Raw genomic sequence first — 18,583 nt, forward strand, 5'->3', positions numbered from 1 at the left:
GGCGTAGGTTGTTTTTCATGTACAATGTGTGAACACGTTTTCTATTTAACGTGCTATTCATGGTTGTATAGAATCTTGTTTATTTTTGGTGAATGGGTGTCTGTTTTGTATCTACGGTGTTGGTGGTGTTGTTTGGTCATATTTGGTACTCTTCCCTTGTTGATCCTTAATTTGTTATATTTCAGGATCTTTTTTTTTTTTTTTATCAGGCATTTACTATATTTTCAATAACTCACCAGTAAACTTGATTTGTGGGCGGAGGAGTTCGTTGTTATATCACCGACTACTCTGTGTGTAGGAAGAGACATATGAAAACTTTGTCTGTGCTCCTGAAGTCTAAAGAGACCTATAATTGAAAGCATATTAAGAGAATATTAAATCTGAGTTTCCATACCACCTTTCCAACTCATCTGTGTTAATTTTCTCTACAACATCAATAACTGTTGTAGGTTAGTCACACCGTCCCTTGTCCCGCCACTACGTCTGTCTAGGCTGAGTGCGAGGCGAGCACCTTTAGGAATCCACCTGTTCAATCCGCCTTGTCGTTTACTTTGCTTCCCACAATCTTTCTCCTTGCACACTCCGCCACATACGTCAGACGGATCGGAGCAATCGCTCACTGTTGCCTCACAATCTGGATCTGCAGTGTTTCCTGTTGTTTGCGGGCTGGCGAACCTTACGAGGAAGATGAAGTGCCTGCATCTCATACATATTATTGTATTGCTTCTTGCCTGCCTCTTCTTTACTGCTGACACTTGCAAGTCTTACACAGAGGCTCGCAGCCCTCAGTTCGTCTCGGCAGACAACGTGAAGACCTGAGTAGGAGAGATTGGTGGCCACTTATGTTATTTCATGTCGCTGGAACTTCCTCTTTGGTAGATAACTCGCAGTGATAGGAATAACTTGTGTAAGGAGTTCAGTAACCTATGGAATTAATACTCATTGAATCGCAGGTGAAAGCAGTTGCCGTGAGTGAGGCAGGAAAGTCGTTCACCGTGTAATGGAAGTATTTATAGCACATTTCTTTCACAATACCTGCTGTTGCTTCCGTCACGTTGTTATGTCCTGTGCAAAAGAGAAGTCGCTGGTTTCACATGCTTTGGTTTGTGATAAGTATAATGTTATAGATGAATCGGTCATAAGCTGTTAGTTTCTTCAAGGTAGTACGTCTCCAGCAGAATAAATCTATGGTTTACACGGAATTGTTTCATTAGTGCTAATTATTGTGTTGCAGATGAATAGATCAGGCATTTTTCAAACAGCAACGTTAGTGGTCATTAACAGGAATCACCGTTGTTACTAGTAAGAAATGTTTTAATTACGTACATAACATATTCTCCTTTAACAGTCGCCTTTCCCCACGCTCTTCGCCCCTCGTGACGGACTGTCCTTCTTTTCCTGCTTCCTCTACGTCCTCAATAACGCGGATCACCACAAACCGCCTTCTACCCGCCCAGCGTTGCCGCTCCTACGAAGCAAGGGGGAAAATTTCGCTGGGCTCCTTCAGGCGCTTTTCTCTCTCAAATGGTCGCAGTTCGCTCGTTAGTCTTGCTCACCGGCGATACCACTGGAACTTGTTGTACCGTACAGACTCTTGCTGCTCCTTGTTCCTCTTCCTTTCGGAGAGATGGCACTTTTTTTGTCTTTTATTTTTTTTTTTTTGTCTTTTTTTTCTATTAATACTTAGTTTTAGGTATCCGTTTTCTGTTTATTTATTCAATTTGTCTTAATGGGGTCAAGTTTAAGTTTGCTCGTTTATTGTTTTTCCTTTATTTTTGTTGTTGTGTTATTTAAGTGCATCGTGTATGCTTCATAAACACACACACACACACACACACACACACACACACACACACACATGATTGTGCAGGTACGCTTACGTGACGTTTATAAAATGATAAATGAAATGAAATAAGAGAGAGAGAGAGAGAGAGAGAGAGAGAGAGAGAGAGTCTCCACTGAATTCCTCTCCAGGCGTTTGTGAACTTTTGTAAAGCTTTAATATACTCTTCAATACATATATTCTCTCTCTCTCTCTCTCTCTCTCTCTCTCTCTCTCTCTCCTCTCTCTCTCTCTCTCTCTCTCTCCCTTCCTTCTAGTGTCCGTGTTTACGTTCCTGGGAGTGTAATGAGCCTTTTTGGCCAGTATTGTTTGTGGCGTGGTTTGATGGCCAGGCTGTGGGCGGCGTGGGTTCACTGCTGATTTCCGTTCGCCGTCTTGCTGTCGTCGTCGTTGTTGTCGTTTTAGTCCTCGGTTTTCGTCCTCGTCCTCGTCCTTCTCCTCTCCTTTATTAGCGATGTTTTATATTTTTTTATTTTATGTAAGAGGAGCACTGGCTTAGAGTATCAAAAAAGGAAGAAAGGGAAAAGATCCACCGACAATGCCAGTCCCCAGAGAGAAAGCCAGAATGGTTATCCAGAACTGGAGGATAAGTGTCTTGAAAATTTTCGTCGTAATGGGCCACGTCTTTCCCTTTCCCTCTTGGTCGTTCATATCGCCCTCCACCCCATCCCTTCGCCTGCCCTTTGTTTACGCACGCAGGACTCACCGCCTCAGTCCAGATGGAGAGAATCATATTTGTTATTCGTGTTCTGCTAATACGTCACTGAGTTGTGTCGGTATTGCTATTGGAGCGTTTGAAGGAAAAACGTGATTGGCTATTGACGTATTCAGAGACAAAATGTATTGCTATTGCAGTGTTTGGTGATGCCGCTTGATACTCATCACTCGCACACTGACAGAAGCAGGAAACAAATGCCATTCATGAAGAGCGAACACCGGAACGAGTCGTCAAATTTTGAAGTCAGCGGGGACACCAGCCAGACAACAGAGGACGGGACAATTCTTTAGGCAACTGTTACGAACACACGGGAATAATCAATGCAGCTAAGCAGAGCATTACCCCTCAGCCTCGCTTTATGTGAGATTGTGAGTATGGAAGCATAGTCGGTTTGGCATTTGTGAGGAAAAAAATTTGAAATATCAGAGAAGTTAATATGCCCACTTTGAAATTGTGAAATGTTAGTGCCTGAGAAATTCATTAATTCAGTTATGACATTTATGAAGAAATCGGAATTCTGTTTGGAAGGGAATCCTAAAAAAAGTTTCAGTATTGTTGATGCATTCACCTTCCAGGGAATCGAAATAACAACATTCAGATTTCAGCTTCACCTTCCAAAACAAACATGTAATTTCCCTGCACTAAGTCTCATCAGACCTCCAGTGGGCCACGCAGATCAGCTTTACCGAACCCAATATCTCTTCAGCGCAGTTGATATCGCCTACGTAATGTCATATGAGAGGAGACTAGACACACAAAATTGGCTTTTTCTCCCTGTCAAAGTTCACCTGCCGACCCAACATGAATAAACACTTCTGGCATCTTGCCAAAAATATCTCCAATAACTTTGCTTCTTCTTCTTCTTTCCCTCCTTTATTTCAACCAGATGGCACCACTGCTATCACATCTATTTCTAAAGCTGAACTCTTCGTTCAAACCTTTCCTAAAAACTCTACCTTGGACGATTCTGGGCTTGTCCCTCCCTCTCCTCCACCCTCTGACTACTTCATGCCACCTATTAAAATTCTTCGCAATAATGTTTTCCATGCCCTCGTTGGCCTAGACCCTCGGAAGGCTTATGGACCTGATAGGGTCCCTCCTATTGTTCTCCGAAACTGTGCCTCTGTGCTTGCACCTTGCCTAGTCAAACTCTTTCAGCTCTGTCTGTCAACATCTACCTTTCCTTCTTGCTGGAAGTTTGCCTACATTCAACCTGTTCCTAAAAAGGGTGACCGTTCTAATCCCTCAAACTACCGTCCTATTGCTTTAATTTCCTGCCTATCTAAAGTTTTTTAATCTATCCTCAACAGGAAGATTCTTAAACATCTATCACTTCACAACCTTCTATCTAATCGCCAGTATGGGTCCCATCAAGGCCGCTTTACTGGTGATCTTCTGGCTTTCCTTACTGAGTCTTGGTCATCCTCTTTTAGAGATTTTGGTAAAACTTTTGCTGTTGCCTTGGACATATCAAAAGCTTTTTATAGAGTCTGGCACAAAACTTTGATCTCCAAACTACCCTCCTACGGCTTCTTTCCTTCTCTCTGTAACTTCATCTCAAGTTTCCTTTCTGACCGTTCAATTGCTGCTGTGGTAGACGGTCACTGTTCTTCTCCTAAATCTATTAACAGACGTCTCCGCCAGTTTTTCTCAACCCCCTCAGCTGCTAACTCTGTACAAGGGCCTTATCCGTCCATGTATGGAGTATGCTTCACATGTCTGGGGGTTCCACTCATACTGCTCTTCTAGACAGGGTGGAATCAAAAGCTTTTCGTCTCATCAACTCCTCTCCTCTAACTGACTGTCTTCAGCCTCTCTCTCACCGCCGCAATGTTGCATCTCTAGCTGTCCTCTACCGCTATTTTCATGCTGACTGCTCTTCTGATCTTGCCTACTGCATGCCTCCCCTCCTCCCGCGGCCTCGCTGCACAAGACTTTTTCTTTCTCTCACCCCTATTCTGTCCACCTCTCTAACGCAAGAGTTAACCAGTATTCTCAATCATTCATCCCTTTCTCTGGTAAACTCTGGAACTCCCTGCCAGCTTCTGTATTTCCACCTTCCTATAACTTGAATTCCTTCAAGAGGGAGGTTTCAAGACACTTATTCATCAATTTTTGACTACTGCCTTGACCCTTTTATGGGACTGCCATTTCAATGCGCATTATTTTTTTTAATTGGATTTTTGTTGCCCTTGGCCAGTGTCCCTCCTACATAAAAAAAAAAGAAAAAAAACTTTTTGTTGCCATCGAAAACGGTACAAATCTTCTTTCGGTTCTGAAAAAAAAAAAAGTAATCGGAATGAAGGCAACACGTCCACTGGTTAGGTTAAGTTCCGGAAAGCCTTTTTGAAAACTCACATCATGAAGGAATGGAACAAGCTCCCGAACAGCGTCGCGCGATGAAACACAATGACCTTGTTAAAAAAATCACGTCGGTGAGTGTTTTGGAAAGAATCGACGTTTAGTGTGGCAATAATTTCTCATATGAACGTTTCTCTTCGTCATCACATAAATTCTCTCTCTCTCTCTCTCTCTCTCTCTCTCTCTCTCTCTCTCTCTCTCTCTCTCTCTCTCTCTCTCTCTCTCTCTCTCTCTCTCTCCGCACCTTAAACTATTCAGCAATACCCGGCACCACGCCAGTCCCTGAACCCATTAATATTACTTTACATCCCACAAATTCCTCTGCCGAAATAGAGTTATACACCAAGCTGGAAAATAGATAAGACTCTGAAAGGGCATAGGCGATTGTAAGGCTCGGGTGGGTGTTTACTTATTCAGTGCGAGAAGGAAAGTACTGCCGCCATATTGTCTGGATGAGTTCCGCACTGAGTAAGTTTATTCTATTTACTATAAAAACACAGTACTCCCCCTATGCGAGGTTCTATTCCCTACTGGTTCGTTGAAATCTGGATTTCCTGTGGCTCTTGTGTGCGTCCAGTTCCATGTATTTCTGGGAGATGAAGTCGTGTTTTATGAAGGGCTGTAGGGTTTGTTCAATTTTGTTTTGTTAAAGTGCGCAAGGAAAACGATAATGAAGGTTTCTATGTAGAGATGATTCTTTTTTTTTTCCTTCTTTACTTGATGTTTGTTTCACAGATTTAAGTTTTAGTACCAGATTTTTTTTTTTTATTTATTTACAGACTAGATACAGACTAGAAGACATAGAAACAGACTGGGTGAAGAGTGAGAGAGGAGTTAGGCAAGGTTGTATATTGCCACCAATCCTTTTTAGCCAGTATACAGAGAAGCTAGCAGCCAGGATGAGAAGAATGAATGTAGGGGTAAGTGTGGGGAACGATAAAGTATGTGTGCTCCTTTATGCAGATGACGTAGTTGTTATGAGTGAATCGGCAGATGAGCTTCAAAGTCTGTTGGATGTTGTGGATGGCTATGGAAAAGACTTTGCAGTAAGTTTTGGCAGTGAGAAAAGCAAGCTAATGATTGTGAATAAGTCAGAGGATGAAAGTAATGTGGTATGGAGACTTGGAGAGAATGAGTTGAGACAGGTGCAACAATACAAGTACTTAGGGATGTGGATGAGTCCTAGTGGGTGTGCAAAGGCAAAGAATGAAAAGATAAGTATGGTAAACCAGAGGGTAGGTCGATTGGGAAGCGCGGCAAGGATGAGAGCAAGTAAGTATGATGTGTTGAGAGAAGTGTGGAAGAGTGTGGCTGTGCCAAGTATAATGTATGGTATGGATGTGATTGCATGGAATGAAAGTGAAATTGATAAGTTAGAAGTGGGCCAGAACAAAGTAGCAAGGATGGCACTGAGTGCACCGAGGTGCACAGCAGTTGAAGCCTTGAGAGGTGACATGGGATGGAGCACCTTTAGGGAAAGACTCACAAAAGCCACACTTAGGTACAAGATTAGGCTTGAGAGAATGGATGATGCAAGAATAGCAAGGAAGGTGTACCTGTGGAATGAAAGTGGAAGCAAATGGAGGAAGAGATGCATGAGAATGACAGACAGGAATGGATTGCAAGTTGTGTGGGCGATAAGAATGGTTGGGAGGAACCAAAATGAGCGTGAATGGGTGGTAACAAGAGGAGGCAGAGTGGGAGCCGAATGGGATGTGAGAAAATGGAAGAATGAGATAGACAAAGAAGTGAAATGTGTGGGACTGAATGAATGGAAGAATGAAATGGAAAGAAAGAAGACCCTGGAATGGTACAAGGAGAAAGAGGCCCCGAGGTATGAAAGGTGGTATGATGGAAGCCTGGGCGGTGATCTTCTCTTCCGAGCGAGGGCACAGTGTATGGATGTGAATGCAAGGAGTTACAGGTGGTCTGAGTCCCGCAGCAAAGTGTGCCAGATGTGTGACATGGGAGAGGATGAGACGGTGGAACATGTGGTGCTGGAGTGTGTGAAGTATGCCAGAGACAGGAATGAGATGATGCAAGTGATACTGACTGAGTTAGGGCATGATAGGAATGAAAGAGTGGAGAAGACAGGAAAGGAATGGATGGTGTTGTTGCTGGGACTGTGTAGAGAGGCGAATGAAAGGATGATTGAGGCGGTGAAAGAGTTTCTGGAGAGAATGTGGCGTGCCAGGTGTATGAACAATTAGGATAGAGGATGCTGTTCGTTTCTCTTTTTTTTTGCCCCTTCTACAGGAGTTGCCGATCCAAAGGCCTGGCTCAGGAGTGATCCTGAGCCACCTGTACCATCAAGATCAAGATACACCTTCACAGGAGAAAAAAAATAAATTAGAAAACGAGCGAGAAAATAAATTAGAAAACGAGCGAAAAGATAGGAAGACTATATTTGACTCTCTCTCTCTCTCTCTCTCTCTCTCTCTCTCTCTCTCTCTCTCTCTCCTCTCTCTCTCTCTCTCTCTCTCTCTCTCTCTCTCTATATATATATATATATATATATATTGGTGAAAATGTCATTTTTCTTAAACGAGAGAATTCTTGGAAAAGAAACATCAAATACAGAGCAATGTCATTTATCCAATATAGTCTTTCTATTTTTTCGCTCGTTTTCTAATTTATTTTTCCTCCCGTGAAGGTGTATCTTGATCTTGATGGTACAGGTGGCTCAGGATCACTCCTGAGCCAGGCCTTTGGATCGGCAACTCCTGTAGAAGGGGGAAAGAAAAGAGAAACGAACAGCATCCTCTATCCTAATTGTTCGTACATCTGGCACGCCACATTCTCTCCAGAAACTTTTTCACCGCCTCAATCATCCTTTCATTCGCCTTTATATATATATATATATATATATATATATATATATATATATATATATATATATATATATATATATATATATATATATATATATATATATATATATATATATATATATATATATATATTTTTTTTTTATTTTTTTATGTAGGAAGGACACTGGCCAAGGGCAACAAAAATCTAATAAAAAAAAATGCCCACTGAAATGCCAGTCCCGTAAAAGGGTCAAAGCAGTGGTCAAAAATTGGTGGATAAGTGTCTTGAAACCTCCCTCTTGAAGGAATTCAAGTCATAGGAAGGTGGAAATACAGAAGCAGGCAGGGAGTTCCAGAGTTTACCAGAGAAAGGGATGAATGATTGAGAATACTGGTTAACTCTTGCGTTAGAGAGGTGGACAGAATAGGGGTGAGAGAAAGAAGAATGTCTTGTGCAGCGAGGCCGCGGAAGGAGGGGAGGCATGCAGTTAGCAAGATCAGAAGCGCAGTTAGCATGAAAATAGCGGTAAAAGACAGCTAGATATGCAACATTGCGGCGGTGAGAGAGAGGCTGAAGACAGTCAGTTAGAGGAGAGGAGTTGATGAGACGAAAAGCTTTTGATTCCACCCTGTCTAGAAGAGCAGTATGAGTGGAACCCCCCCAAACATGTGAAGCATACTCCATACATGGACGGATAAGGCCCTTGTACAGAGTTAGCAGCTGGGGGGGTGAGAAAAACTGGCGGAGACGCCTCAGAACACCTAACTTCATAGAAGCTGTTTTAGCTAGAGATGAGATGTGAAGTTTCCAGTTCAGATTATAAGTAAAGGACAGACCGAGGATGTTCAGTGTAGAAGAGGGGGACAGTTGAGTGTCACTGAAGAAGAGGGGATAGTTGTCTGGAAGGTTGTGTCGAGTTGATAGATGGAGGAATTGAGTTTTTGAGGCATTGAACAATACCAAGTTTGCTCTGCCCCAATCAGAAATTTTAGAAAGATCAGAAGTCAGGCGTTCTGTGGCTTCCCTGCGTGAAATGTTTACCTCCTGAAGGGTTGGACGTCTATGAAAAGACGTGGAAAAGTGCAGGGTGGTATCATCAGCGTAGGAGTGGATAGGACAAGAAGTTTGGTTTAGAAGATCATTAATGAATAATAAGAAGAGAGTGGGTGACAGGACAGAACCCTGAGGAACACCACTGTTAATAGATTTAGGAGAAGAACAGTGACCGTCTACCACAGCAGCAATAGAACGGTCAGAAAGGAAACTTGAGATGAAGTTACAGAGAGAAGGATAGAAACCGTAGGAGGGTAGTTTGGAAATCAAAGCTTTGTGCCAGACTCTATCAAAAGCTTTTGATATGTCCAAGGCAACAGCAAAAGTTTCACCAAAATCTCTAAAAGAGGATGACCAAGACTCAGTAAGGAAAGCCAGAAGATCACCAGTAGAGCGGCCTTGACGGAACCCATACTGGCGATCAGATAGAAGGTTGTGAAGTGATAGATGTTTAAGAATCTTCCTGTTGAGGATTGATTCAAAAACTTTAGATAGGCAGGAAATTAAAGCAATAGGACGGTAGTTTGAGGGATTAGAACGGTCACCCTTTTTAGGAACAGGTTGAATGTAGGCAAACTTCCAGCAAGAAGGAAAGGTAGATGTTGACAGACAGAGCTGAAAGAGTTTGACTAGGCAAGGTGCAAGCACGGAGGCACAGTTTCGGAGAACAATAGGAGGGACCCCATCAGGTCCATAAGCCTTCCGAGGGTTTAGGCCAGCGAGGGCGTGGAAAACATCATTACGAAGAATTTTAATAGATGGCATGAAGTAGTCAGAGGGTGGAGGAGAGGGAGGAACAAGCCCAGAATCGTCCAAGGTAGAGTTTTTAGCAAAGGTTTGAGCAAAGAGTTCAGCTTTAGAAATAGATGTGATAGCAGTGGTGCCATCTGGTTGAAATAGAGGAGGGAAAGAAGAAGAAGCAAAGTTATTGGAGATATTTTTGGCTAGATGCCAGAAATCACAAGGGGAGTTAGATCTTGAAAGGTTTTGACATTTTCTGTTAATGAAGGAGTTTTTGGCTAGTTGGAGAACAGACTTGGCATGGTTCCGGGCAGAAATATAAAGAGCATGAGATTCTGGTGATGGAAGGCTTAAGTACCTTTTGTGGGCCACCTCTCTATCATGTATAGCACGAGAACAAGCTGTGTTAAACCAAGGTTTAGAAGGTTTAGGACGAGAAAAAGAGTGAGGAATGTACGCCTCCATGCCAGACACTATCACCTCTGTTATGCGCTCAGCACACAAAGACGGGTCTCTGACACGGAAGCAGTAGTCATTCCAAGGAAAATCAGCAAAATACCTATATATATATATATATATACGAGTATATATATATATATATATATATATATATATATATATATATATATATATATATATATATATATATATATATATATATATATATATATATATATATATATATAGCAACAGAAAAGAAGAAAATTAAGAACATAAGAACATAAGAAATAAGGGAAGCTGCAAGAAGCGACCATGCTTACACGTGGCAGTCCCTGTATGAAATATACCTACCTATTTCCATCTGTTATCCCCATCCATAAACCTGTCTAATTTTCTCTTAAATCTCTCTAATGTCCTAGCACTAACAACATGATTACTGAGTCCGTTCCACTCATCTACCACTCTATTTGAGAACCAATTTTTTCCTATCTCCTTCCTAAACCTAAATTTTTTAAGCTTGAACCCGTTATTTCTTGTTCCCTGGATGCTGATCCTAAGAATTTTGCTTACATCTCCCTTGTTATAACCCTTATACCACTTAAACACTTCTATCAGGTCCCCTCTTAACCTACGTCTCTCTAGAGAATGTAAATTTAACCGCTTCAACCTCGCTTCGTAAGGAATACTCCTCATCCCCTGTATCCTTTAAGTCATTCTCCTCTGTACTGATTCTAATAGACCTATATCTTTCCTGTAATGTGGGGACCAGAACTGCACAGCGTAGTCTAGATGTGGTCTGACCAGCGCCAAGTATAACTTTAATATTACTTACAGCCTTCTACTTTTAACACTCCTAAAAATGAATCCTAGTACCCTATTTGCCTTGTTTCTGGCTTCTATGCATTGTTTTCCTAGACGGAGTTCAGAGCTAACTATAACTCCTAAATCTTTCTCGTACCCCGTACCTACCAGAGTTTGGTTGTTTAATGTGTACCTATTGTGTGGGTTTCCTCTACCTACGCTAAGTTCTTTGCATTTATTGATATTTAATTGCATTTGCCATCTATCCGTCCATTCATTCATCCTATCTAAATCTGCCTGCAGTGCGATGCATCCGATTCTGACCTAATTAATCTACCTATCTTTGTGTTATCCGCAAATTTACTAACATCACTACTAATTCCACTATCTAAGTCATTGATATATATTAGAAATAACAATGGCCCTAATACTGATCCCTGTGGCACCCCACTAATTACATGACCCCATTCGGATTTCGAGCCGTTTATTACAACTCTCTGTCGCCTGTTACCAAGCCATGACCCTATCCAGCCTAACACCTTCCCATCTATCCCATGTACCCTAACCTTTCTCAGGAGCCTTTGATGGGGTACCCTGTCAAATGCTTTACTAAAGTCCAGATATAAGATGTCATAACTATCACCATTATCTACTGCTTCGTACACTCTTCTGTAAAAACTTAACAAGTTTGTCAGGCAAGACTTTCCCTTTGTGAAGCCATGCTGTGACTGATTTATCAAGTTATGCAAAGATTCTAATTGTCTAAATGTTCCCTAATGTTCCTCGCTATTATTGACTCCAATAATTTACCCACAACTGAAGTTAAGCTGACAGGTCTAAAGTTTTATCTCCTTTTTTAAAGATAGGTACTACATTAGCCTGCCTCCACATTACTGGTACCTCATCTGACTCAGGTGATTTCCTAAAGACAGAAACTAACGGCTCACTAATAACCTCTTTGCATTCCTTAAGTACTCTGGGATATATTTCATCAGGTCCTGGTGTCTTGAACTTTTTTAGTCTATCTATCTCCTGTTCCACTATCTCCCTAGTTATGGAAATATCTGTCAGCTTCTCATTCTCATCTGCTCTAAACACCTGTTCACTATTTGGCATATACTGCATGTTTTCCTGGGTGAAGACAGTTAAAAAATATCTATTCACAATTTTGCTAATCTCCTCCCCAGAACTAACCAGCTCCCCATCTGCTGCCTTTAATGGACCTATAGTATCCTTATTCTTCGTCCTGTATACCTGATAAAATTCCTTGGGGTCCGTCTTCGCCTGGCTGGCTACCTTCAATTCATAATTGCCCTTAGCTTTCCTCGTTAACCTCCTGACTGTTCTAACTAATTCATTATATTGTGTCCTTAAAACTTCTTCACCTGCCCTTAATCTCTTATATATACTTCTCTTCCACCCTATATAATGTTTTAACCTAGCAGTCATCCATTTAGGGTCATTTTCTGTGATCTTATTGTTCTATACGGGATGTTTGCTAACTGACCTGTATGCAGTTTATCTACGAAATATTATACAACTCATCTACATTTTCTGCACCTAATTCCCTCATCTCGACCCCTTCCACCCTCTCCATTCCCTCATCTACTCACCTCGACCTCACCTCTCCCATTTCAGCATGACCTGACCCTCCAACATATTCATACCTATCCCCCTCCCTCTCTCCTCCGCCCCTTCCGGACACATCTTCCCTCCTCTTGTCCTACACTCTCACGCCTCACCTCACCTCTCTCATCCTGCCTTATCTCTCTCAACTCCGTCCCGGACCTGACCTCACTCTGCATCCGTTGCCAGTCAATTCCTTGGAGGTACCTTTTTAATTCCTTAAAATCTGCTCTCCTAAAGTCAGGTATTTTACTAGTGTTTTTGCTTCTAAAAGTTTCCTCCCATTTTAAATTGTACCTAATTTCTTAATGGTCACTGTTACCTAGCTGTCCTCCAACCTCTACCTGTGTGACTGCTTCCTCCCTGTTAGTAAGAATTAAATCTGGAATACTGTTCCCCCTTGTGTGTTCTACGACTACCTGTTTTAAAAATTCATCCTGAAATACCTTAAGAAATTCCTCTGCTTCCTTGTTACCCACCATCAGGCTTCAGTCTATATTCCCAAAATTAAAATCTCCTAGCACACATACCTGACTGTGAGATGTTAATTTCCTTTGTACTGTTCGGTGGCCTGTACACTACTCCCAGTACTACTGACTGTGATCCTTCCTTAATATCTACCCATATCGACTCTGTTTTGCTATCAGTTTTAATTCTACTGTTAATACAACACTGTAATGTGTCCCTAACGTATAACGCGACGCCTCCTCCTCTCCTGTTTTCCTTGTCTTTATAGAACAGTGTATAACCATCTATGATATTTTGATATTGTTTTCCCACATTCCATTAAGTGTACCTAGAATGTTTGTCACAGTTAGTTACCTGTGTGTAGTGTTTGCTGCATTTGTCAAACCTACGAAGGAAGTTTGTGGTGTTTCAGTAAGTATGTGTACAGTGTTTCGTATGTGTTTCGTAAACCATAGAGTGTTGGGTGTATTTTTTGTAAGTCTTCGGGAAATGTCTGTTGCACTTCATATTACTGTACGTATTGTTTATTTGTTGATGTAAATGAAAAAAAAAAGGTCTGTTAGGAAAGTGTTAGTGTGAGACAAAGGAAAGTCAAAGTAAGAAAGAACAATCAGACGTACACAAACGATGCATGTCCTCGACTTGTTGTGTTCTGAAGGAGAAAATATGACTATGATACAAAGTGTGCAATTCTGTTTTGTTAATTTTCTTTTTTATCATCTAATTGACTTTTTTTTTTTTTCACCGTCACAGGTAACGATCGCCACCACCACCACCACCACCACCACCACCACCACTTCCACTTCCACCACCACCACCACCATCACCATCAAGAGGTGAAGTCCAATGTAAGTAGCACTAAGTACTTTCAGTGTCTGGTGTTGTGTATTTCAGCCACGAGGTGACGCTGCAAGGTGGGCAGCCCTCATCACTGCTTACCTGCTTGGCCTGCATGCCACTTTGACACTTTGGTGAAGTTTGCTGTAGTCGCTGGAATTTTGAGATGCTGAATTCAGGGATTGAAAAATGGCGAAATGAGCATTCTGAGGAGCCCGGTGGAGGCACCACCACCTTCCCACAGCACCTTGACGAGCGTGGTCACTGTGTTTCACCTCCGCACGGCTGCCTTCGACTTATGCAAATGCCTTTATTTTGTACTTTTTATTTATTTTCCTTGCTCTGGTTTGACCCGCTTACCGACTTGCTCCACGCCGCACGACACGCGCGAATGCTGCCTGCCATCTTTATTCACCTTTGTTCGGCGTGCATCGGAGTCGGCGATTATCCTGTGCTTGGTTTTTCTACTGTAAGGAGAAAAACCTTTCTGTAAGTATTTGTTTTTATATAAACAAATACTTACAGAAAGGCTTAAAATTGCACGTTGAGTATGGAATTGTTTAAAAAGCCTATGATAGTATACATACTATACATACTTAACATAAAGATAATAATACTAATACAATAATACAGTAAAAATTTAAAGCGCCAGTGGCGACAGGTGCGTGCTACGCCAGCTGTGGGCTGCCAGCTTCACCTGGTGCGTGGACATGTCCTGCACTTGGGGCGTGGCCGCCGTGAACATGTTCCACAGCCGGGAAGTCCTGGCTGTGTAGTTGCGCTGGTGTTGGCTAGAGCGAGATCGAGGCACCTTCACTAGCTCGTCGCTACTGGCTGCAGCTCTGGTGCACCTCTGCACTGTGTGTGGCAGCAGCCTCAGGGGGTCAAGGTGAGGGACCCTCTGCACCTGAGTTTTGTGCCGACACGTCCCGGCGGTGCTCCAGTGACGTTACTGGTGCTGGGTGATGTTGGTCGTCATCGGTGGCCACCAAGCGCAGGTCTCTCTCTCTCTCTCTCTCTCTCTCTCTCTCTCTCTCTCTCTCTCTCTCTCTCTCTCTCTCTCTCTCTCTCTCTCTCATAACTTTCAATAAGGTTGTTTTTTGGGTAGCTATATTTATTTTCCCGTACTTCGATCATACGGTTAATTTTCCTATACTTTCCATAAGGTACATTTTCAAGTAACTATATTAATGTTCCCATACATGATCATACAGTTTATTTTCCCTTAGCTTCCAATAAGGCTCATTCTCGAGTAATTTGGTAATAAATATGCGAATAATAAATTATGCGAAGAAGAATTAAAGGAAAACTGGCCATGCAAAAAACGTGATTCCCTTTCTCTCGCTCTGTCTCTGCCAAGGCAGCAGGTGGTCACGAAAATACGTGCATTGCTCACATGATGGCCGCCGCACACGGCGGTGTTGTTATTTACTTGTCCTGATAGCTTAATCTAACCTAACCTAACCTAACCTAACCTAACCTAACCTAACCTAACCTAACCTAACCTAACCTAACCTACCCTAACCTAACCTAACCTAACCTACCCTAACCTAACCTAACCTAACCTACCCTAACCTAACCTAACCTAACCTAACCTACCCTAACCTAACCTACCCTAACCTAACCTAACCTAACTTAACCTATCCTAACCTACCCCTTTCCCCCCCTCCCCCCCTCCCAAGACAGCACTCCCTCCCCCCTCCAGGCTGTCTTCCCTCCCCCCCTCCCCCCTCCCACCTAACCTATCCCCTCCCCCCTCCCCCCTCCCCCCTCCCACCTAACCTATCCCCTCCCCCCTCCCCCCTCCCCCCTCCCCGGGCAGCCGACTGCCCTGTGGGGCCGGCTGCCCCCCTCAGTCAGGGAAGTAGTCCAGCAGGGCGGAGTACACCACCAGGGTGAGGGACAGGGTCTGTGCAATGGCGAGCAGGTTGTCCCACAGGCCGTAGGACAACCTGCTTCCAGCCCTGCCCCTCCCCTGGCGAGCCTTCCCTGGCTGGGGGAGTTGGCGCTGTGGTGGTGGGGAAGGGGCCACCACTCCCTTCCCCACTCCTCGGAGGACGAGCCCCGCTCCCTCGTCCTCCGCGGGGGTCGTGGCGCTCCTGGCCTCCTTTTGCCCCTCCTCCGGGCTGGGGGCCGAGACCCACAGGCCCAGGCCATCCTTCCCCGGGCTGGCCGCCACCACCTGGCCAGCCTCAGGGGCGGGTCCGGCCTCCTTCCCTGGGCTGGCCGCCACCACCTGGCCAGCCTCAGGGGAGGGGCCGACCTCGTGTCCCAGGCTGGCCGCCACCACCTGGCCAGCCTCTGGGGCGGGGCAGGCTTCGTGCCCTGGGCTGGCCGCCACCACCTGGCCAGCCTCAGGGGCGTGGCCGGCCTCGTGCCCCGGGCTGGCCACCACCACCTGGCCAGCCTCTGGGGCGGGGCCGGCCTCCTGCCCCGCCTCTGGGACGCGGACAGCCTGGTCCTCCTGGGGGGGCTTGGGGCGGCTGCCCACTCTCTTGCTGTTGCAAAAGAGCACGGGGCAGCCCTGCCCCTGCCCCCCGTGGACACCCAGACCTCCGGCCAGGCTGAAGTACAAAACGGCGTGACGCCCCGCCGTAGTGTACTTCAGTCCGGCCAGGAGGTCCCTCAGGGGCAGGTCCTGACAGAAGACTGTTGCGCCTCCTGCCAGGCAGTGCACCCTGATGGGTGTCTCCTGGTCCAAGGCGGCCAGCTTGTCCATATTCAGGCTGGCCGCCTGATCCGACACGAGGGGCTTCGCCCCCCCCTCGGCCCCTTGCCGGAAGGTAAAGGAGGCCAGAGAGCGCCTCCCCCTCCCACAGCAGCCCCCTGAGCGGGGGCGGGACAGCCTCACGGCGTCCACGCCACACTCGCCCAGGAGGCTCAGCCGTGCCTCCACTGACAGTCGACTGCTTTTTCCTCCCATCCTAGTTCTCATGAAATTAAAAATATACCTTGGTTCAGTTTTGGCTGAGTGGCGAAAAGTAGGATGGTGGTGAACAGACCGCCTGAGAGAGAGAGAGAGAGAGAGAGAGAGAGAGAGAGAGAGAGAGAGAGAGAGAGAGAGAGAGAGAGAGAGAGAGAGAGAGAGAGAGAGAGAGAGAGAGAGGTTGAGTAATATTGACTGATTGATATATTTTGTTTGCCTTTTGTAACATTAATGCATTTCTGCATTTCATACACAGTTCAATACGTAAGGCCAGGTCCATCAAGCCGAAGCTTTTATACAGACCTGAATAAAGAATGACACAAGTAGCGCAAATGTTTACACCCTGACTTGTTCCTATTTGAGCCGCCATTTTGCACATGATAGAGGTAATAATAGACTACTTGTTTTGTTGTTTGCAGCACATGACACAATAATGAGTGATGGAGTGTATAGTATGCTATACTGTGCCACATATATGTTCACATACGTGAACTTCGCGAACACAAACACAGGTACAGTCTTGCATCCTCTATAGAGAAGGAAGGGAAGGGAAGGCATCGTCTCTAAATACAACACACACACACACACACACACACACACACACACACACACACACACACACACACACACACACACAGGCACACATGTAGATGATTCTACGGACCACAGATTTTAAATAGAACCTTGGTCAGGCGCAATGCAAGAACGAGTAAGATCGAGTTGAGGGTCTGAAAAAAGACACCATTATGAATGTGCGTCCTTTCATTCCTCCCTCCCTCCCTCTCTCCCACGTTTTTCCACCTCTGGTCGCCCTCGGGTCATATTTTTTTCCAGCATGGCGCGCCGCCTGTGCCACCATAACTCAGCCTAACTCTAACAGCACAGCGGCATGGCAAGGCTTTGAATCATACCTCACAACTCTGGCCGTGTGTTATGTGTGAGTCAGTGTCCAGGAGGAAGGAGGGGGCAGGGAGGAGGGGGGACGGAAGAGGCGGGGGTGCTTCCCCTTCACCACCGTGACTCATTATCAAGTTGGTGACCTCCTGACTTAGTGACTTGGTTCGTGTAGCCGTGCAAGTGTTGGCATGCCCTTGCGCTCAGTGAGTCAGTCAGTCATGCACACAGGAAGGAAGGGAGGCGGGCGGGAAGACGGGTATTAGCGCCCTGTTCTCGCCTCGCCTCACGTCATTACAGTCGCCCCAATCCCAGGTATATAACACACCGGTGCCTGTCCGTCTCCTGCAGCAGCTCCTGAGTGGCTCGTTAGCCTCAGTGAGGGCGTGGTGGGCGACAGGCTGACGTGTCACTGACGTGTTTGTGGCAGCCTTGCCTTGCGATTATTTGGCGTCTCCGACCTTCACGGCGCCTTACTCTCTCATCAGGCGTAGTTTTCTCAGACTTTGTGTCTTTCTTTGTTCTCACTCCCTCCTGGAACCACAACAAAATAAGAGAAACATCTTTTTTCTTCGTGATAATGTAACCTTTCTTTCTCCCTTCCCCTCAGACTTTCCTAGGACCCTTCCTGCACTTATTAGAGCAACACCTTCTTGTTCTGATGATGCGTGTGTATCCCGGTCACTGGCTGTAATCCTGTTAAATCTTCCTTGTCTGTTTTGTTTATTCTCTCTCTCTCTCTCTCTCTCTCTCTCTCTCTCTCTCTCTCTCTCTCTCTCTCTCTCTCTCTCTCTCTCTCTCTCTCTCTCTCTCTCTCTCTCTCTCATCATTACCTACACCCTCGAAACCCTTCTCGCTCAAGGTCACCACGAGAGGAATTGTTGTAAAGTTGCGAGGCCCCATCACGCACACTGCACCACTTGTGTCTGGCTCACAGAGGGGAAGGGCTGGCTGAGGTCTGAGGAAAGTGTGCAGTAGTAGTGCTAGTAGTAGTAGTAGTAGTAGTAGTAGTAGTAGTAGTAGTAGTAATAGGATGAACGTGTAGGTGTGACGGCTGAGGTGC

General features: G+C 44.8%; 1 long non-coding RNA gene across 4 annotated transcripts in view; it reads left to right on the forward strand.

The window, feature by feature from the left end:
* LOC135097334 (uncharacterized) overlaps positions 1–18,583 on the forward strand; it is a 73,740-nt gene that overhangs the window by 23,232 nt on the left and 31,925 nt on the right. For 3 of the 4 annotated variants that reach the window (XR_010265611.1, XR_010265612.1, XR_010265610.1), the window contains one exon: positions 13,617–13,711. This is a non-coding gene — a long non-coding RNA (uncharacterized LOC135097334). Of the gene's footprint in view, positions 1–13,616; positions 13,712–18,583 lie in introns of those variants that run through there. The other variant, XR_010265613.1, reaches the window with a different exon arrangement.

The sequence above is a fragment of the Scylla paramamosain genome, unplaced genomic scaffold, assembly GCF_035594125.1.
Source record: "Scylla paramamosain isolate STU-SP2022 unplaced genomic scaffold, ASM3559412v1 Contig17, whole genome shotgun sequence".
Classification (NCBI taxonomy): domain Eukaryota; kingdom Metazoa; phylum Arthropoda; class Malacostraca; order Decapoda; family Portunidae; genus Scylla; species Scylla paramamosain.